Source organism: Pezoporus flaviventris, unplaced genomic scaffold (genome assembly GCF_033815535.1).
Source record: "Pezoporus flaviventris isolate CSIRO_AGI_PZ_B2104156 unplaced genomic scaffold, CSIRO_AGI_Pfla_v1 ptg000001l, whole genome shotgun sequence".
In the NCBI taxonomy this organism is placed as follows: domain Eukaryota; kingdom Metazoa; phylum Chordata; class Aves; order Psittaciformes; family Psittacidae; genus Pezoporus; species Pezoporus flaviventris.
In genome coordinates this window covers 11345445-11367856 of record NW_026892549.1, presented here as the reverse complement: position 1 = coordinate 11367856, position 22412 = coordinate 11345445, and the positions used below count along the sequence as shown (strand labels likewise).

The following is a 22412-nucleotide window of genomic DNA, read 5'->3' as shown; positions in this document are numbered from 1 at the left end:
CCTTCTTGAAAATGGGGGTTATATTTCCCTTTTTCCAGTCATCGGGAACTTCACCTGACTGCCATGATTTTTCAAATATGATGGCCAGCAGCTTAGCAACTTCATTCACCAGCTCCTTCAGGACCCGCCAATGGATTTCATCAGGTCCCATGAACTTGTGCACATTCAGGTTCCTAAGATCGTCTTGAACCAGATCCTCTCCTACAATGGGCCTGTCTTCATTCTCACAGTCCCTGCATCTGCCTTCCAAGACTTGGGTGGTGTTGTCAGAGCATTTGCCAGTGAAGACTGAGGCAAAGAAGTCATTAAGAACCTCAGCCTTCTCCAAACCCAGGGTAGCCAGTTCTCCTGATAGCTTCCGGAGAGGGGCCACATTGCCCCTAGTCTTTTATTTGCAGTGTACCTATAGAATCCCTGTTAACATCCCTAGCCAAGTTTAATTCTAACTGGGCCTTAACTTTCCTAACCTGGTCCCTAGCTTCCTGGACAACATCCCTGTATTCTTCCCAGGCCACCTGTCCTTGCTTCTACCTTTTATGAGCCTCTTTTTTCCCTCTAAGTTTCCTCAGCAACTCCTTATCCATCCAAGGAGGTCTCCTGGCCCCCCTGCTGCACTTCCTTCTAGTTGGGATGCAACACTCCTGAGCTTGTAGTAGGTGATCCTTGAATATCAACCAGCAGTCTTGGGCCCCCCTGCCCTCTAGGGCTGTATCCCATAGAACCTTACTAAGCAGGTTCCTGAAGAGGCCAAAGTCTGCGCTCTTGAAGGCCAGGGCAGTGAGCTTGCTGCACGCTCTTCTCACTGTCCTGAGGATCTCAAATTCGACCATCTCGTGATCGCTGCATCCAAGGCTGCCCTGGAGCATCACATTTCCAGCGAGCCCTTCCCTGTTGGTGAGCACGAGGTCAAGCATGGCACCTCTCCTTGTCGGCTCCTCTATTACTTGCAGAAGGAAGTTGTCTTCCACACAATTGAGGAACCTCCTGGATTGCTTGTGCCGGGCTGTACTGTCCCTCCAACAGATGTCAGGGTGGTTGAAGTCCCCCATGAGAACAAGAGCCTGCAAGCATGGGGCTGTTCCTATCTGTCTGTAACGTCATGCCACCATGTTCTCATATAGAGAACATGCCACCATAGTATTCAAAGGGCAGTTTTGTCAAGAGCTGACACCTAAGTTAATAGTGAGCTATAGCTCAGTATCCACACTTCAGGAACTGTTGCAATGTTGCATTAAAAGCATATCCTGTTCAGATGGAATATAAGCACTGAATTCTGCACTAATGCTAGTTAGCTTGGATATAGGGATGTCGAGTTTCCTTCTAAACCACAGCCTGAACTCAATGCACAGTGTTCAGTCTTCATGCACAGCTAAATGGACACATCAGTTATCATAGCTAACTTGCTAGCAATAATGAAAAACTCACTGGTTAAAATAGATACAAATCAACATAACTGAGTAAAAAAATGTGTAACATGACATCTGAAAACTCACTGAAATTCCATGTTTGTTTTTCTTTTTTCCCTATATTAGAAAGAAGCTGTAGACAGTTTTCAACCTAGTCAGTTAAAATTACGGAGAATTCCATAAGAATATGATTTCACTGAGGGTATTTGTATGTGCTTACATGTTATTAAAATAGATTCATTACTGGTCTTCAGCAAGGCATAGTTCAGATTGTGTCTTGGCTTTCATATGTAAAGTAACTCATTTTAATGTGTTTACAGCTCAAAACAACATAATTATAGTTTTAGACCATTTACTTCTTGAATCGAAAAAAAGGACAATTTCAGTAAAATATTCAAGTTTAAGCTACTTTTTCTTTGAAGCAATATTATGGATTTTCTTTTGAAGAAATGTTATGGACTTTCTTTATAATCTATTATTACAGTTCTAAAGAATTCTACATAGATATTTCAGAGACAATCCACCTTGATTTTGCTTGTTTTGTGTATATCTATCAACGTGTTCAAGCCATGACAGAGTCTGAAGACCCATGAAGGAATTATCAGATAAGAACACAGTTTCTGTTAATTTTTCCATCTCTTGCAGTGTTGAGAAGTAAAATATACTGCCAATTCCTGAATAGAAAGTATAATTTAGTTTTATGAACTCTATCTTAATACTGCCTTTGTAGTTGCTGAAATAATTAGAGTTGAAGACTCAAATAATTGGAGAAGGTAGAACACAAAGAGGAGAGGCAAAAGTTCAGACCTGAAAGATGGACAAAGGATAATGAAAGAAAGGAAAATAAAAGTTACAAAGCGACTAAATGGGTGATCCATGATAACCATACTTCTCCTTCGCTTCCTGTTTTGTTAGCTGGATTATCACAGAAAAGGACAAGAACAGCACTTCTAAAAACTGCAGCAGAAAATGGGTTAGGCCTAAGGAACATAAAGAGTATGGAAAGACATCTACTAACAAAGGAGGAAGAGGAGCAAGGCTCCTGTGCAAGGGGTGAGAGCACAACAAACATGTAGAGTTTTTCCAACCCTTAGGAGAGAACTTTTCAATTAAATTTTGAAATAAACTGGAAGGCAGGAGAGGTGTTTTAGAAAACAGTGTTTGTTTGTAAAAAACATAGCTGGTTTACAAATCTCCATATGCAATCAAAAACACATACTGATAAAGAAAAATATTCATGGAGGGAAAAAAATATGTGTTTGGGGAGCATGCTTTTATCTTTGCAATCAGTAATTCTTACACCATTTTCAAAAACACTGTCTCTGGTGAGTCTGACGTTAACATTTCTATTGAACACTTACAGAAAACATCATAAAAGTAAAAGTAAAAAAATTCAAACAAACAAACAAACAAAAAATACCAACAAACAGAGTCTGCAGAAAAAGCGCAAAAGACATTGTTTTCCTCAAAGGCCCATTCTTCTGTACAGCTATCACTGTGTTCATCCCCTTCTTCCCTGTTCTTACACTTTGCCTGTGTATGATGTCTTATCCCAAGAATCTTACTAATCAAAAGCTGATGTATACCTCCTTGGAATGCAGATACACATATATTACATGAAACATCATCTATTAGGAGAAGTTTCATATTGAAAACTGTTTCATTACTTTCAAACTTGAGTGTCATTTTAGAAATCCAGTTTATATCCCAGTACTAATATTATTACTCAGGACACATAGAAAGGAGCCAATCATTTAAAGTTTATGGAGAAATCTGACTTAAATGAATATAAACTAAGGCAGTATTAATGCCCTAACACTTTGGGTTGTTTTTTTTTTCTTAAATTCTGCATTATAAAGCTTTCTATTGAAAAAGTATTCTGAACAGAAATATACTTTGTATGAGGAAAAGGCTACACCTAACCAAAACCTTTCTAAGATATTGTTTTGGTATTTGCTGAGTATGGAAGAGATTATCTTTATGTATTCCTTAACATACCTTAGGTAAGACTGAAAATGGTCTCTGACATGTAGTTGAAAATATCATTTCTATGTTCATGAACTGTTTGCTTCCTGACTGAGCATCTCAGAACCCCCATTTTCTTTAAATGCATCAGTTAATGAATTGAGGTGTCAATCATATTGCTCTGAAAACCTAGAGGCAAAAGAACAGTGGTAGAAACAAATGCAAAAGACTAATGCGACATAAGCAAACACGGAGTCTCTTTTTGAGGTAATATTTTATTGTATATTCATATAGTATTTCAACATCCCAGAACTGGAAAGGTCCTCCTTTATGGCAGAGTCTAGGCCCTATTCCATTTGTGGGAGTCATTTACTCTGAATACAGGGAGATCTGTAAAGAAAGTTTAGTGGGTGAGCTGGCTGAAGATCCCAGGTTTTCTCCTCCACTAAAAACATTGTGCTAGAGCAGAATGATTTTGAATTTCATATACACAAACAAATTTGAGTTGAAAATTATGAATGGTGTTACAGAATTGTCTATGTGCAGCTGCAGCCACATTTGACAAATGAAAGAGTAAGCAGCAAAGGAATGGTTATAATCAGAAGTGGATGTGTGATTCAGACTCCCCAGAATATTCCCTGTTGTTCATGATTTCTGTAGGTGAAGGGGAAGAAAACTGCTCACCAACTAGCAACATCAGCAACACAATTTCGTTTTGTATCAGTCTGAAACATAGTTCAGGGATGCCAAACTAGATGTACACGTTTTAATTTCGCGGTTAAAGCAAAGAGTAAATTTACCCATCACAGAAGTGCTGGTTTGAGAGCACAGATTTTACTAAGACTGAATGCGCCTGTACAGATGGATACAAGGTGGTGTGACTGCTTTGCTCATGTGCTGACCTGTCTGGATGTAAGGCACACTAGGTCCACAAGCTCTTAGCCCAGCTAGAGCTAAATAGCCTGTCTGGCTCGTTGTGTCTACCTGTGCGCAGTTAGTGCCTCTCACACAGCTCTACATTCTTCTCAGATTTGTGAATTCCAGATCTGGGCATCTCTCATATAAAATTTTTTACTCCAATCTTCCCTTTTTTTCAAAGTGGGGATTAACTTTTGCCTATGCCTACTTCCAGTGTGGGGTATATTCCTGAATCATAGAATCATAGAATAGTTAGGGTTGGAAAGGACCTTAGGATCATCTATTTCCAACTCCCCTGCCATGGGCAGGGACACCTCACACTAAAGTCTTTTACAATACATTTGACTTTTCGATTTTCAACATAAATTAGTAAAGGATCATGAGCTCTGAACTTATGCTCCCATCTAAATTTATAGTAACATCCCGATTTCAGTGAGTCTTTAAAATGTTTTTGTTTCTACAAAAATAATCCTGGCTCTACACCCTTTGTAAAACTTGGGAAGTAAAAGTACCTCACTTAAAGGAGCTGAGGACTTCATTGTGGGTGTCATGGTTTAAACCCAGTCAGGTAATTCATTCGCTCACTTCCCCCCCTCTCTTGCCCTCCCCCTGCTCCCGGAGGGACGGAGAGGAGAATCAAAAGAATGCAACTCCCACGGGTCGAGACAAGAACAGTTCAGTGTCCTGGGTTCAGCAGTAGCAGTCATGTTTTTTCCTTTGTGTTAACTGGTGCAGTGCTGTGTTTTGACTTCTAGTTTTGAGAACAGCGTTGGTGAAGCTGATGTTGTCGGTTGTTGCTAAGTGATGTTTACCCTGACCAAGGACTCTGTGAGGCTCATGCTCTGCCAGGGAAGAGGGGAAGCTGTGAGGAAGCAGAGACGGGGCGCCTGACCCGGGCTAGCCGGGGAGGTATTCCATACCACAGCACGTCATGTCCGGGGTGGGGGGTAACTGGGAGTTACCCGGGAAGGACAGGAGCTTCCGGGTGGAACTCGTTTTCTTGGCCGGTGGTATCGTATTCTCTTCCCTTGTTATTTTCCCTTATCATTGTTTTAGCTGATAGTAGCGGTGGTGATTTGTTGCTGGACTGTTCTTGTCTCAACCCGTAGGAGTTGCACTCTCTCGATCCTCCTCCCCGTTCCTCCGAGAGCGGGGAAGGGGAGAGCCCCGGTGCAGGGAGGGGGGGGAGATGAACACGGACCTTGATTGTTGTCAGCTCGGCACCACTCACTGGGAGTGAGTGAACAAGTTACCTGACTGGGTTTAAACCACGACATTCAGTAACCAAGGTACAACACAAACCACCACTGCTACCACCAATGATAATAATGATAAAGGAAATAACAAGGGAAGAGAACACAACACCCCACCACCCGCCGACCGACAACCCCCCCCCCAAGCCCGACCAAGCTCCGACCGACAACCCCTCCAACCCTGCAGTCTCCCAGCCCTTCCGGCTAACTCCCAGTTACCTCCTGGGCATGACGTGCTGTGGTATGGAATAGCTCTTTGGTCAGTTTGGGTCAGGTGTCCTGTCTCTGCTTCCTCCTGGCTTCCCCTCCTCCCTGGCAGAGCATGAGGCTCACAAAGTCCTTGGCCAAACCAAAACATCTCTATCAGCTCTGTTCCCGAGCCGAAAGTCAAAACACTGCACTGCACCAGCTACCAAGGAGGAGAAACATGACTGCTACTGCTGAACCCAGGACAGTGGGCATTACTGATTGTGATTGTAAGAGAAGATAGAGCTGTGACTAGGAAGTCTAACCAGCACCTGAATGCGGGGAATTTCTGGATGCTGGAGGAAGGGAGAATCAAAGCTGTATTTCTGAATATCTGGGAGAGGGAAGACATTAGGGTATGCCTGGATGGCTAAACAGATAATTTAGGAATTAACCACACTCAGACTAGAGAAGAAAGTTATGTCAGAACTTAATAAAATAAAACAGCAGATTAAGAATTGATAGAAAATGAGAATTTCCCTAGAGCTTCCTATTGACAGCTGCTCCATCTTCCTTTTCTCACCAAGTAAATACAGGGGGGAAAAAAGCATTAATGTGGAAAAGTAGAGAAATGGGATGATCCTTGATACTCTGGTAACAAGACTTCTTAGACCAGTGTAATTTTTCTATTCTCTCTTGACATTTTAAATAAGATTTATGTGATGGTAGATGTTTCAAATTTTAAATAATGACCCACATAGTGTAGTATGTCAAAAGAGCATTTCTCTGTTGACATTCTTCTGAATGAGAAATGTGCTAGACAGTATGTACCACTAAATGTTAATAGGTCTAAAACTATACAAATTTTAAATTTATTGAATTGTGTTAATAATGAATTCTTAAATGATTCACAGAATGTTGAAATAGTTGTAACCTGATCAGAATTAAAGGTGAACTGACAGGCAGAAAATGCCACAGTCAGATGACCTTGATAAGGAGAAGGAGCCAATCTCTACCTGAAGAGTAGTCTGGTTTGAAGCATTTTCTTAGATTAAAGGTGAGAGCAGTAGTTGAGAGTACGTGGTGATGCTTATAGTGTCTCCCTCATGTGATTACCTAAAAAGGTTACACTTGCATTTAAAAAACAAAATGTAAATTTGTAACCCTAATAGCTGCAAAGAGGAGCATGGGGATGCAAAGGTAATAAATGCTTACGTACAGAAGAAACTTAAGCAAGTGTTTGAGGTATCAGCTGCCAATTGTAGGTCAGGATGGGGCTGCCTCAAAGGCTTGGGAAGAAAAGTGTGGAGATGTGCTAAGTCTAAGACCAGCAAAGACTTGAGTGAATGAATATGGTAACCAACCTGGTCCACCTTGTCCCAGGCAGAGTATGAAATGTGTACTGCTTCTCTGGGAACACAAATGGTTGGGGTCAGAAGGAGATGTGCCTTCTCTTAATTCAAGCCTGGTTGTGTCCTTTTTCCAAAGGCTTGAAAATAAAAAAACAAAAAAAACAACAACAACAACAAAAAAAAAACAAAAACCAAACAATAAAAATACCCCCCACACACACACAAAACACAAACAAACACAAAACACACACACAAACCAAAACCAAAACCAAACTAACAAGCAAACAAAAAAAAAACAAACACCAGTAACTCAGAAAACAGAAAATATACTAGATGCCTTTTCTGTGTTTCGGAGTGTTGATATCTCACCCTGGGTTTAAGAGACTGTTGAGTGCCTTCTCTGTTCGTGAACTGCTGTTTTTACTAGGTTATACAGTCATTTTATTATCTCCAGAATGAACATGATTCTCTTCGACTACAGACATCTACAAGTTCACTATAAAATGCAATTCAAGCGAGAGAAGAAATCAGAATTTGCTGTGCCTTAAGAGCACCATGGTGGCATTGGCAAGCATCATAACCAGTCTCTGGATCATGATTCTTATTTATGAGCTTAGTGCAAGAGGCACAAAATACCTGAAGCATCAGGCAAAACAAGGGCTGTGGTGTTCTCATGGGGGGAACTCCTGCAACACACATACGGAAAGTATCCTGACGTTGAGCTGGATGAGGGATGTTAAACAACTGTAATGGAAATTTGCCCTCTGTCACCCTTGTTCTAATCTTTCCCAGATAGAGGACAACAGAGAAATCTATCTTCTTGAGGTCTAATCCATCCCTGCATTATTCTGTGCTTTCAGTGGTGTAACTCCATCAATACAAACAGACCTACTGCCCTACACAGCTGGAGCAAAGCAGCAGCTTCTCAATCTCTTATCTACATCTCTGAAAAATAAACCAAATTGTTCCAGTGCTGCACATTTCCCCATTAATATAGGCAGAAATACTGCCAGGTAGTGAAAATGTATTCTTGTACTGTTGTATAACCTTGAGCATTTTGCCTTGTCATTTATTTGTTATTTTCATCCAGTCCAGTATGTAATCATACAGTGGCATCACAGAGAAAACCAGGTTTGTGCAATCACAGTTCTGCATTGATAATGGGTTATGCATTTGAAGATATCGATTGACTGCAAGGAAAATAAATTGAAGTAATACAGGATTTAAGAAAGCTACTGACTACAGACAACTGAGTCTGCAGTCTTTTGGTATGATTCTTTGGTTTAGCTTATTTAGATATCTGGAAGACTGCAGACAGAAATTTTCAGTTATTCCAGAAAAAATCTATCATATTCTACTCCTAAAAATTGCACAGTGTCACTGTAAGTAAAAGCTTGAAATAATTAAAGCTGAGAGGACACTCTAGTTACCACATTTGAATGATGCTAAGATCTTACGAAGTTTGGTGACCTCTGCAGAATGGATGAAGGACCTTGTGCAATATATATCATAATGAGCAACCAAAATGTATCACTACTCTTCATTGGTAGTATTATTTAAGATGGTAAAAATTGCATTATTATAGATACACGCCAACACTATGCTCCTCCTCATGGGGAAGGCTGAAACTTGTTTGCAGGATGGGTATATCACTATATCATCTCATCAAGAAATAACATATCTCCCTTCTGCAAATAGTCAGTCTGATCCCCTAACTATTTAGTAAAATTTAGTTATGAGGGAAACCCATTTAATTGCGATGCAGTGGAAAGAGCTTAAAGTTATAATCAGGTCTTATTTCGGAAATTTGTCAGAGAGGTCATTCAGCCCTTCAGTGTCATTCCTGTTGAATTCTGGTCTCTGGATCAAATTTTCTAAAGGCAGTAAGGATCATCTATTACTGATAATTTTATACAGGGATATTTCCTTCATCTTTCATTAATTTTTAAAAATTATTTGACTGCTCTTATCCTCTCATGCTCTTTTTGTTTATGTCCTCACTGCTTCATCATCTCTTTTTTTTCATTCCGTGTACCCCATCATTCATCAGCCTTACTTTGGACAATAAAATCCATGTATTTACCGACTGATGTCCATTGCTTGATCAAGTACCATTGTAAAACTCCAAAACATAAGGTTTCGGGGCAAAAAACACTCACCAAGAGAATGACACAGTTTATCAGCCAAATGAAAACAACTTTGGATGCCAAGACTTGTTTTGACCTAGTCAACTTTCATTTTGACCATTGCCAAGCATCTTCATCTCTTTCCTTGCTAACTGTGGCTAATTTCTGCATCTGTAAGAGTTTTAAGACAGTGATTAATATTTATATATTTTTTTTTTAAAAGAGGTACATTACATGGGGTTAACCCTAGAACCAAGTGAGGTTTTTTTGTTCAGGATGCAATATATTCCATTTCCTATGGAATGAGTGTGCCAGAACTGGTTAAAAATAGCTTCTCCCATTCATTAGAGTCAGCAGATGGCTATTAATCTTCCTGAAAGTATTGATTCAAACTACTCGTCTCCACTTTCAAGGCCCTTCACAGACTAGCCTCTCCCCATCTATCACCCCTCTTTACACAACTGAAAAGGTGGACTGGCTTTGTAACAAGTGGGTGACAGGTACAAACCAACACTCTCCTACATGCTGTCCCTCACATCTGGAGGGAGTGGTACACAGCATTAGCAAAGCTTTTTCATTTGTCTCTTTTAAATGCTTTCCTAAAACTTTCCTTTGACATAAGGGCTACAAAAGCATTACACAGTTATACACTGGTTAGAGCCTCTTTAGGACACAACCCTTCCAAGGACCATCTTAACATTGTTTAAGTCTCAAGCTCTGGTATCTATCTGTCCCAAACTTCAATGTCTCATCTTACTCCTAGACTGCAAAAGCTTGAATGCAAAGTATCTCCATCATGTACAGTCCAGCGGAACATTTCCCAGCAAGCTATCGCAATATGGACAGTTAATAAGAACCAAATATTAACTTAGGCAGTCAAGACTGCAGGTTGCATAGTGCCAAAATCTCATGGACTAATGTAAGGCAAAATTGGTAAACCAGCATGGCAAGTGTTTTTGCCTGTCTGCAATTTAACCCCTGCAATGTAAGCCCAGTGCTGCACCTCAGAGTAACGTGCAGAACCTCCACTGAGACTTGCTACCTTAGTCTCAATGTTAAGCCAGCATAAACATATTTCATGAAGTTCATGAACTGCCACCTTGTAATTCAGTACTGCAGTTCCCTGTGCACCCAGTGCTGGTGTTACCTTTAGCAGATAACACCATGTCATTCCTATGTCAGCCATCACAAATGTGCCCTTAGCATATATGACAGATTAAGTCTTGCTTATGGAATTGATGTTGTTTGCTCATAAGCTAAAGGTTCACTATGGTTCCTTCAAATTCTAGACCAGCACTTTTAGTTAATATTTATCTTCCTTCTGCCTTAGTTTCAAGATCTTCACAAAGCCATGTGGATTTTGCTGGAAGAAATATTGAAGATGCTAAAGGCTCTCACCAGGAAGACATTTTAAAGACATCAAGACACATACATGCCTTTCTTTCCCAAACCCATATTCCAAGACAAGAAAGCACACACTTTCTGGAAAGAAACTCCACAGTTGTTAACACTCCCTCTCTTACAGTGAAAAGGAATACTTCCCAAGCTCACATGCTGTCACCAGCAAAAACTGGCATGGAGTCCAGAGCACCTGAGAAAGTCTTTTCTTGAAAAAAGAAATAATACCCACACTTTCTTTCTGCACGAGGGGCCAGACCCCAGTGCAACAACTGTCAGTGTGACAACCCATACCCCTCTTCATTTTAAGCAATACAAACCAGGTATAACACAGATTGTTCTTTCTCGTCACAACACAAATGCAAGTTCATTCTTTGCAAGGCCACATGCTGTTCAGCAGCCTCGTTCCATGTACAGGTATTCTGCCAGGAGATGGCCTGGTCGAGTCACAGTCTTGAAGACTAAACCATCCCAAGACTTACCGACACAGCAGCAGAGAGCACCTCCTTTGGCAACACACTTCACCTTCCCTTTCCATTTAATAGATTCTTCCCTTGATACAGCTCCCCTGACTGCTAGCATCCCAGCAGGGTCAGCTCCCCAAGCAGGGCTTCCAGAACAGACCATGGTAGCCAGAAAGGTGTACAACACAGTGATGGATCATGTGAAACTGCCAAAACCCAGTGGTGGGAGGCATCAGTAAATTGTTTGTGCTAATACACTATGCTTTACTGGTGTGCAGTGTGAGCCAGCTGAAGATGGAGGATTTAAATGTGGGTCTTGTCCCACTGGATACAGCGGTGATGGAATTACATGTGAAGGTAAGGGGGAGAATCCTCTTTCTTTTATAACTTCAAATCTAGTGAGTCTCCAAAGTAAAAATGTATTTTGATTATAAATTTGGAGATTTTTCTAGCTGGGAACATTCTGACTTTCAAAGCCAATCATATTTCAAAATGATAGACAAACATTCTATAACTTTGAAAAAGCTCTTTCTGCTTAGAAAAATTACATTTATTTGATAATATCTAATCTATTGAAACCAGGGACAGATTGTGATCTTGCTTACCCTTGCTTAAGGCCAGATTCATTCTACTGAAGTCATTACATTTAAAAATATATAAAAATGCTGCGGAAAGAGTAAAATTGACTCAATTTCGCTATACAACACATTCTAGAAAAAACCTAATTGTTCTACTACCTTAAAAATGACTTTTAAATATCTAATATTTTTAATACAAAACTGAACTTGTCATCTGAAATGTATAGAACCCGAAGGGTTTTCACAATATATTGAGTTATTTATTAGACAGCTCAGAATACCTCTGTAAAACAGTAGTATTATGCACATTTTTGAAACAATGAATTCCCTAACTTAGCTATCATTTATTACACCTTTTGTTGAAATCCCTCTGATAAACTGATCTCTTAATTGGCCTTTCACTACAGAAAGCAAAATTATTTGTATAATCTATTTCATTCTCTTTCACATATGGTTCCTCAAGCTCTGTGCACAGAGAAGGCAGGTGTAGAGGGGGGTCTCAGCTGTGATGCGCTGTGGAGGACCTTGCAGGGATTCCTTGCTGTAAGCAAGGCTTCATGGGGGTGCAAAGCCCCCAGCAATGCTGCCGCCCTCTGAGGCTGGAGATATATCAGAAAATGCATAAGAAAAAGTTACTATAATCTTGGGTACTATAATTTTTGCCTATTTCCACATTTTTGAAATGCCCTTGTTAAAAGACTGAAGGTTACTTGGCACAAAAAGACACTGTCTCTGACCTCTGCATTATACCCAGGGCTGGAAGAGTACCAGGTAGCTCCCAATACTAGGAAGCCCAAAAGCAAATCTGACCACAGAATGGCCCCCACTCAAAGAACAGGCCCATGGACATATGAATATTTACAAATATGGGCATATGGCTGCTTTGTGTATATTTAGTATATACTATCAGTATAGTCCTTAAAACATAAACCTACCTCTGCCTTTTACTGTCTCACAAGATGAGATATATTCTTCACTTACTGGTATTACTGAAAGTCTCCCTGGAGAGTCCTTAGGATGAAATACATCATTACCAACACCCTTCTCTGTCTCAGGGCTTGATGACATGATGCACAAACATCATTATTTGTTTCTCATCACTGACCATGTCACCTGAGTCAGGAATTAACCTGTCTGCTTCCTGATTCTTCTTTATTCCAAGCCCTTCTGTGCACCTGCAAGCAATACCCTGGAGCATGGCCAGCAGTATGAACAACACCCACTATACCTCCAGTCGTTGATGTCTCTTCCCATATCAGATGTAGCTTAGCCATTATGAGAGCCGAAATTGAAAGATAAGGATAATCCCTTAGATTAAGGCCTGCCATAGCCTCAGCTATCAGCACCTTAGAATGCTGCCACGACTGTACCAACTTCCTTGAAAATAGTAGTACCATCTAAGAACAGGAGCAGCAAAACTGAACAAATGATCAAAGCTCAGATGAGACCAACATCTGCAAAACCTTCAGGCTTCAATGCAATATCTGTGGCAAGTGAGCAAAAGTTTTGACAGACTCAGACATGATAGTTGTCATCACCATCCTATTTGATATCAAAATTCACCAGGATTAAAAAGTAGCAAGACTTAATACCTGTGGAGCTTGAGGAGATGTGACCTTTGTTTAGCAAGAGTGTCTGAAAATACTCTTAAGATAATAAATACTTTACCAAGTGATATTATGTTGTGACAGAATCTAATTTTTTTTTTTTTTTCAGGTGTGCAGATTTAAAATCAGGCTTGGAGGACTGGTAGGGAAAAAATAAGCAACATCCTGAAAATCAGTTTCTCTTCTAAAGTAAATCCTACCACATTTTATATCTGTAATATTATCATCCTTTTGGACAAGAACCTCAGTCTCCCTGTTAGGTTTTAGTTGGAAGTCCTCTCCCTCTACTTTGTCTTCCTGCTTTGGGAATCACAGACTCACAGGAGTGCAGGCCAGAGGAGACTACTGGGGATCACCAGGTCTAACCCCCTACCTTCTTTTGGAAGACCATAGCTAGATGTCAGTGTGTTTGCCTTATATTCAGGCATCTAAACTGAGACACGTTCAGATGCTCATAGCAATTTTCATTTAGATCACTCCCTTCACTACTGACAACTTTGTCATCTGTAAAAAGTAGGACCTTGCTTTTGCCCATCTTGCTTTGGTGTAATAAATATTACAGATTCCTAATTATTTTAGTGCAGATGAGGTAAGATGAACTAGCTCCTCAAGGCTCTACTCATCACTCCCATGCCCTTTCCTACACCTGGCCAGACTCCCAGCTTGTAGAGCTCTTTCACCTTCATTCACAAAGGCAGTATCACCATTTATTAGTGGCCTAATGTTAATACTACTCTGCTAAGCAGGCAAGGCCTTGAAAAACTTGATTTCAGAGAAGCATTTTGGAGATATCTGGCATCACCTACACAATAATAAAAAATAAGTAGGGGTGATAAGGCCTGCTTTAGTCCACTGGCTTCTCTTGCATGTTCTCTTGCAAAAGATGCTCACTGGCATTTATGGGGTAGTTAACCAAGAGTTCCTCTAGTAATGAGAGAAGTTATTAAATACCTGATTTCCACTCTCAGCACAATTTTAAGTATATCTACCATATATAGCCAATGCATTGCTATAGCATACTCCTAGCAGTTTTACAGGACAGAACCTATCAATCCCCTGTCAAAACGCACTGCAGAAGTGTCAGAACACTCAAAGATCTTTAAATGTTCCAGCTCAGTATGCCAAGCAAATAAAAATCTACTACTTTAATAATGTGTAACTAGCTCAAACAGGATTGTTTTCAGAATGCTTCTGCTATTTTGTCTACAAGGGCTTAGTAACATTTGAGGCTAATGCTCTGAAATATTCATTAGCACTGTTAGTCACCTTGGACTCATCGTCCTGCTTTTGTTACACACTGTACAACAGGAACACAGACAGGCCTTCACTTTCAAAGATGCTGTATCTACTGGACAAGGAAACAAATGCTGTCTTTTCCCTAGGGTCAGTTATTCACCAGGGTCTGTGCGTATGGACCTGTCTGAGAGCAGCTGCTCTACTTCTTGAGGTCCTTGGAGTGCCCTAAGGTGGAACATGTCCTTTTCATTCAATACCAGGGTTGAAGTTTAAAAAAGGATCTGCTCTGGACATCCTTGTTGTGCTTGTTCCTAAGAGACCTTGACCTGAAGACTAAAGAAAGATAAGAATTTAACCCAAATATCTGGTCATTATCGTTCCTATCCACAAGTTGATAGGGCGTGTCTTGTTACTCAAACTGTACAATTAAAAAGTTAAAGACTAAGTTCTGTAGAATAAAGACATTTATTTAAAATTATTTTGTATTAGGTGACAGTTGAGGACTAGTATTTTTTTTTAATTTTTAGTAGTCATAAAAGTTCCTCAGGATTCTATGGAATATAAAGTCATGCTACTTTAGAAATATTTTCTTAAAAATGTGAAGTCAGTAAAACTCTGGGATATTTTATCAACTTTGCACAGTATTTCCTAAGGAAAGAGGACATCTAGAACAGTAGTAGTTACGTTTTCTGCCCAAGAGTTAAAAACACAACATTGCCTTGACATTACAAAACCACTGTTCAAACCTAATAATTTTTAAAATAACAGGAAAGATGGAGTAGGTGGGAAAGTATTATGACCTCAGGATTATCACCTGGATGAAGCAAGGCAAAAAAATTCAGGTAGCCGACAGTCATCTGTTCTAAAATTTTACTGCACAAAGGCACTACTGTGTCAGACCAAAATTCCTTCCCCTATCTCCAATAGCAGATGTCTGTAAGTACATGGGAAAGATACAGGGATACTGTTCAGAACAGTCCCTCAGCGAGTCATGGATCACGTGCTTCAAAAAGTCAAGCACCCTGTTCAGCTTTTCCAGGCCATGTCTGATTTTGTAGTTTTCTATTCTGTCCCTCCAAGTCATGTCTTTCCCAAAGGCCTAATACATTCACTTGCTCTTCACACAAAAGCTCTACTGTACCTTTGTTTATCCCTGTCACCTTTTTCAACATCTTCTCCACTTTTACTGTATCTTTCCTGAGCTGGGTGATCAGACCTGAACATGGTATTTAAGATGCAGCTCAGTACAGATACAGAACATAATAAAGTCTGGCATTTTGTGCTCTGCTCATTTCTTAACAATTCCTAACACTTTATTTGCTTTTTTGACTGCAGATGAGCATTCAGGTGACATTTCACAAAAAGAAAATCCATTAGGACAACCTAATCAGAACTGTTGTCTGCATTTGTATTCCAATTTCTTCAGTGAAGAAATCTTGTTAATTTCCTGTTAGCTATGAGGGGACCCAGGGACTAACCACAGGCCAGCCAAGCTCACCTTGGTGCCCGGCAAGATCATGGAGCAGATCCTCCCAGAAACTATGCTAAAGCACATGGAAAATAAGGAGGTGGCTGGTGACAGTCAATGTGGCTTCATTAAGGGAAAATCATGACTGACAAATCTGGTGGCCTTCTACAATGGGGTTACAGCACTGGTGGAAAAAGGAAAGAGTAACTGATGTTACCCAGACTTAGGCAAATCATTTGACATTGTCCTTCAAGACATCATTGTCTCTAAACTGGAGAAGCATGGATTTCATGGATGAATAACTTGGTGGATAAGGAATTGCCTGGACAGTCATGCTCAAAGAGTTGCAGTCAAAGGCCCGATGTCCAAGTAGAGACCAGTGACAAGTGGTGGTCCTCAGGGGTATTGGGACTGATCCTGCTCAAAATCTTTGTCGGAGACATGGACAGTGGGATTGAGTGCACCCTCAGCAAGTTTGCCAGTGATACCAAGCTATGTGGGGTAGCTGACCTGCTGTAGGGAAGAGATGCCATCCAAAGGGGCCTTGGCAGGCTGGAGAGGTGGGCCTGTGTGAACCACATGAAGTTCAACAAGACCAAGTTCAAGGTTGCTGCACGTGGGTCAGGGCAATCCCAAGCACAAATACAGGCAGGTCAGAGAATGGACTGAGAGCAACCCTGAGGAGAAGGATGTGGAGGTGCTGGTTGACAAGAAGCTCAACATGAGCCAGCAACATGCACTTGCAGCCCAGAAGCCAACCATATCCTGGACTGTGTCAAAAGGAGCATGACCAGAAGATTGAGAGGGGATTCTCCCTCTCTACTCTGCTATCATTAGACCCCACTTGGAGTACTGTGTGCAGTTCTAGGGCCCCCAACATAAGAAGGATGTAGACCTGTTGGAGCAAGTCCAGAGAAGCCCATGAAGATGGTCAGAAGGCTGGAGTACCTCTCCTGTGAAGACAGTCTGAGAGAGTTGTGGTTGTTCATCCTGGATAAGAGAAGGCTCTGGGGAGGACCTAGAGCAGCTTTCCAATACCTAAAGGGACTGTTAAGAAAGCTGGAGAGCGACTTTTTACAAGGACGTGTGTCGTGGTTTAAACCCAGTCAGGTAATTTGTTCACTCACCCCCCCCCCCCCCCCTTCTTTCCCTCCTCCTACTCCCGGAGGGACGGAGAGGAGAATCAAAAAGAATGCAACTCCCACGGGTTGAGATAAGAACGATTTAGTAACTAAGGTATAACACAGATCACTACTGCTACCACCAATGATAATAATGATAAAGGAAATAACAAGGGAAGAGAATACAACACCTCAGCACCAGCTGACCGATAACTCGCCCCCCAAGCCCGACCAAGCTCCGACCGATACCTCCTCCAACCCTGCAGTCTCCCAGCCCTTCCGGCTACCTCCCAGTTACATCCTGGGCATGACGTGCTGTGGTATGGAATACCTCTTTGGTCAGTTTGGGTCAGGTGTCCTGTCTCTGCTTCCTCCCGCCTTCCCCTCCTCCCTGGCAGAGCGTGAGGCTCACAAAGTCCTTGGCCAAACCAAAACATCGTTGTTATCAGCTCTGTTCCCAAGCTGAAAGTCAAAACACTGCACTGCACCAGCTACCAAGAAGGAAAAACATGACTGCTACTGCTGAACCCAGGACAACGTGTAGTACAGGACAAGGGGTAGTGGCTTTAAGCTTAGAGAGAGTAGATTTAGATTAGATATTAGGAAGAAGTTCTTTCCTGTGGGGGTGGTGAGGCACTGGCACAGGTCGCCCAGAAAAACTGTGGGTGCCCCATACCTGGCAGTGTTCAAGGCCAGGTTGGATGGGGCTTTGAGCAACCTGGTCTGGTGGAAGGTGTCCCCACTTGTGGCAGGGGGGTGGAACTGGATGATCTTTAAGGTCCTTTCCAACCCAAGCTGTTCTGTGATTCTATGAGCGTTTGGACATTTATTTCACAAGTGGGCTCCAAACTAATGGACTATTTAAATGCACATACAAGTTACTTTAATTGCACTAATACATGCTTTAACCCTATGCTTTATTTCCTTTATCTGTGTATCTTACATAAACCAATAATGCGGTAACTTTCTTTTCCATTTTTCCCCTCCCTTACACTGTACATGTTCAAGCTTCTTCTATACATTTAGGAAATTAGATTAAAACATCTTTGAAAGAAAATAAATAACGTACACTGATTGCATGAAACAAGGTACACTATGCTACTTCCAGTTAAGTCTGTCCTGACCTGACTGGTTTTCAGAAGTTATGCTCTCACGCCTCTTAGCCTTGCTTTAGTACACCCAGGACTTCAACTGCCAGACGGCACAGCAAGTTTACTCAACTGTTGGAAATGCTAAGCAATAGCTCTGTTGTGGATGACATTTGCTGATTAGGCTATCAAAAATGGAAGAAACAACATAGCGTCTTCTATTGCTGAGTACTCCCAAAGTTATCATAGAAAAACTTACAAACTGTACAGAAACTTACAAAATGTGCATGATCTCATTTTAATGGAAAAAAAGAAATTCTGGGATATTTCCCAAAAAGCCCTTTCAAAGAAAACAGTAATGGACTTCTCCATTTTCACCTCCAGATTTTAAATTATAAACATAAAAATACATATATTTGACAGCAAGATTGACCATTTGCAGCAATGGTTTCCTCTTTACTGTTATTTTATACCATCCAAAACCGCTTAGTATAAAAACACTGCAATACCTTTGCACAATTTAGCAAATGTTTATGGAAAAAAAAATATTTATTCCAGAAGATGAAAGATAGAAGTTTTGGAAAGGAATTTGATGCAAACAGTATCTTTCTATCAGGGAGGGAAATATATTTTAGGTGAATATTGCTCTTGCTCTCACACTGCAGTCAGTGTTGTTTTTATCTTTTGCTATTCACCAGTAATACAATAGTTTTAAACACTTTACTATTAAATGTCACCATAGGAGCTAAATGTTTTAATATCCAAAATACCATGTTCTTTTCTGACAGTTCAGATGCATCTCAAAATGTGTAAAGGCCAGATGGAAAGTATTCTATTCAAATGAACATATTCGCTTTAAGTGCTACGTACAAAACATGCTGAAATAAAGCATACTATGTTTGAATGTCACTGGGCTTGGCATAGCACTTAGGCACCTGGAGGCTTTATGCAACCATCATCCTACAGGAAATGCAATCACATTTCACATACTTTAAAAAGAGCATTACATTTTTCACAGGTTTTGTGTTTCCCTGTCTCCATGCAGAGAATATTAACCAAGTCTACCTACCATTTATTTTTAATTGCAAAGAAATCTCTTTATAAACAAGCCCTGGGCTTATGCAAGCCCAGCAGAATGGAGATGTTTCAGATGGACATATGTGAGCAGACAGGTCGGCATCCTCCTTTCAAAGCCTTCAACCAGTCACTGACTTCAGTGAGATTTATGACAAACCCCTGAATGTGAGTGGTGGCTTATAAATGTAGTACTGCAATTTTAAAGAAATAACAAATGTATTGAAAACAGCATCAATTTCTTTCCTTTTCTTCCACTTTCCATTTCATTACAGACTGCTACCTACTCTTTGCCCTAATGGCACAAGGCTCCAAGCTACCTGAGCCTCTGACCTGCTCCAACAGCTGCTACCAGTGGCTGAATTAGAAAAACTTCAGGGAAGTTTAACTCTAACTACTTAAATGGATCTAAATCAAACTTACTTAGTTGTACAGACAATGTCATTCTTTTTAATTCTATTTTCTCACAGATGTACACTTCAAATTTCAGCTAAACCTATGCTGAACTTCAAATGTCTAAACCTCCTTGCCCACCAAATCAAAACTAAATTTAGCTTAATGACATTCTCAGCATGTATATTATGGATCTAAACTATATCTAGTGAGTTTTCTGTTCTCAAGCATGACAAATCCTAAAGATATTTTAATGCAACATTGAAAATTTCACAGTTAAAACTGTATGGTAATAGGAAATGTAAATACTGAGGTATCTGAAGAGCAGATCTAATACTAAATATTTTTCTTTAATGTTATTTGCGTCAAAATGATTTATTTTCAATTACCTTCTTGAAGCTTGTCTTTTCAACTGCAATTGGATAATGTGTGGTGACTTACATTACTTTTTTTGGATGGCAAAGTTTATATTCAATGACTTTATCTGAAGCTTAGTGATAATAACAAGGAGGCCTTCAACACATAATGTTCATTTAAATTATGTGATGCTACACGTATTTGTCCTTCATGTAGCCTTCCAATTACACAGTCCATTTTCCAGTTTTAAGAACAAAATGTGGTACACTAGGTTTTGTTGTGTTTTTTTTTTTTTCCACAGTAACAATACTTGAAAGATGCTTTGTTTCAGACTTCCTTAGCTTCATTTGTATTTTCCTTGGAATAACCTTGCTTAGCTTCATATCCATTATAGAAAACAAAACCCTGCCAGTGAAGTGTGCCAAAGTACAAGATTTTTCACTGTATTCACTTCCCAAGAGCAAGGAAAGACATTTTTCATTCTATTATGTGAGGTGGCTTTTTTTTACAAAAGCATGAGAGCCAGCTGACACACATGACTTGCTCTGCTCCTGCACACAGCACTTCTTCAAGTGTCAGTGGCCATATTCTACCTCGAGTGGCCTTCTCCTCCATTTGGCACACAAAACTACTTCTTATTAAAGGGCTACAAAAAGAAACGTTCATGACACCAGATGTCAGGTAGCTACCTTAGATGTTAGGTTTATCTGGCTGAACCGTCCAGGCCCCTTGCACAATAACTCCATTAGGCTCATAATGATCAACATTTAAGAAACAAATCAGTGTCTTCAGTAAATAGCCTGTTTCAGGATTTGCAGTACTTTCCAGCTTTATGCAGTACACCTGCTCATCCTCTTTCTTCTACAGAATGATGTTGCACATTGCAGTATGTCAAGAAATCATTACCTAACTTGATGCTTTGTCTGCAGGTCTCACACTACTTATTAAACATTAAAATCATTACTTAAACGTTTGTCATTTTGCTGAAAAATTCCCATGCAATTCTTTTCTATACAGAATAAACACTTCATCTCTGCTTTAGTGACTTCTAACACCTGTTAAGCTTTACTGAACATCCACATGGCGAATTTGCAGAGAGGATGGATCAAGGTTTTATTATTGACTACATTTGTACTTGATCCATTCTTAGACTTCAAAAATACATACTTAAAAATGTGCATGCTCAGAAGTGAAATATGGTTATGTTAAAGTCATTCCCTTGCAGACATTATATACCTGCTCATTAGGGCTGCATTACTAGTATAATACTTTTATCCTGCAGTGTTTTCCTCAGTAGCCACATTACTTGTTGGATTAATAAAATGGTATGTGAAAAGTAATAACAAGTGCTGTGTTCATAACCACACAAAATGTAATATTTCAACTGTATCTTCTTTCTCATCTTTTATTCTTGCATTGCAGTGTGATCCACCATGTGAGAATCGAGGAACTTGTGTATCCCAAAATACTTGTTCTTGTGCTTATGGATTTGTTGGTCCTCGATGTGAAACAAGTATGTATAAACTCATTCAGGCTTTTCTCCTCATTACATGTTTGAATCTGCAGAAAATTAGAAGACAAAGAAAGCCTTTTTATTTTTCTATATTTCCCTTAAAATGGTGATTGCATACAACAAGACAATAAAAGTATAATATGTTGAAGTAATGCAGTACCTAAAATATTTCAGAGTATATATTTACCAGCAGCATAGTTGGATTATGTAAAAATATGCACATCTATATCAACATTTTCTACAGGAAAAATGCTTCTGGAAAAACAAACAAACAATCAAAAATGTCCATGTTATTTAAAGTAACATTTATGAAATTCAAGGTTGTGTGAGTGAATGCAGTAATACTAATTTTGAGAACACAAAAAGACAACCATACCTATTGGGAGTCACATTATTGTGCAATACAAGTTGCAAGAGAGACTTAATATATAGAAGATCTGGGGGGGGAATCCTTCAGATCCTTCTATAGTAGCTGAATGTTGAAACATAAGCAGTTTCATTATTGCAGTCCTCGCTGCTTATTTAAATATCGGGTTGCCCTTGACAGGAATATAATTTTATCTCTGAATCAGAGCATCTGGAATACTTAAAAAGTAAAGAATTTTAGATGCAAGATTTCTATTAAAGAAAGAAAACCAAGGAAAAGGACAGATTCATCCCTCAGGTTGGACAAATACAATCAGGTATTTGCTGTAGCAGAACAACTTGAGGATCTGCACTGGTGTTACTGATAAGAGATTTTGATCCTTTGTGTATTTTTCAGTGGTGTGTAACAGACACTGTCACAACGGTGGGGTCTGTGTGTCACCAGATGAGTGCAAATGCAGAAACGGATGGAGCAGCCCTTCTTGTGAAACAGGCAAGTCCTTAGAAATGACTGGTCTCTCATGTACTTTGCCCCTGAAATCC

General features: G+C 40.0%; 1 pseudogene; it reads left to right on the top strand.

Annotated features, from left to right (window-relative positions):
- The window catches only part of LOC133273954 (von Willebrand factor D and EGF domain-containing protein-like), a 190506-nt pseudogene that overhangs the window by 138660 nt on the left and 29434 nt on the right, over positions 1-22412 (top strand).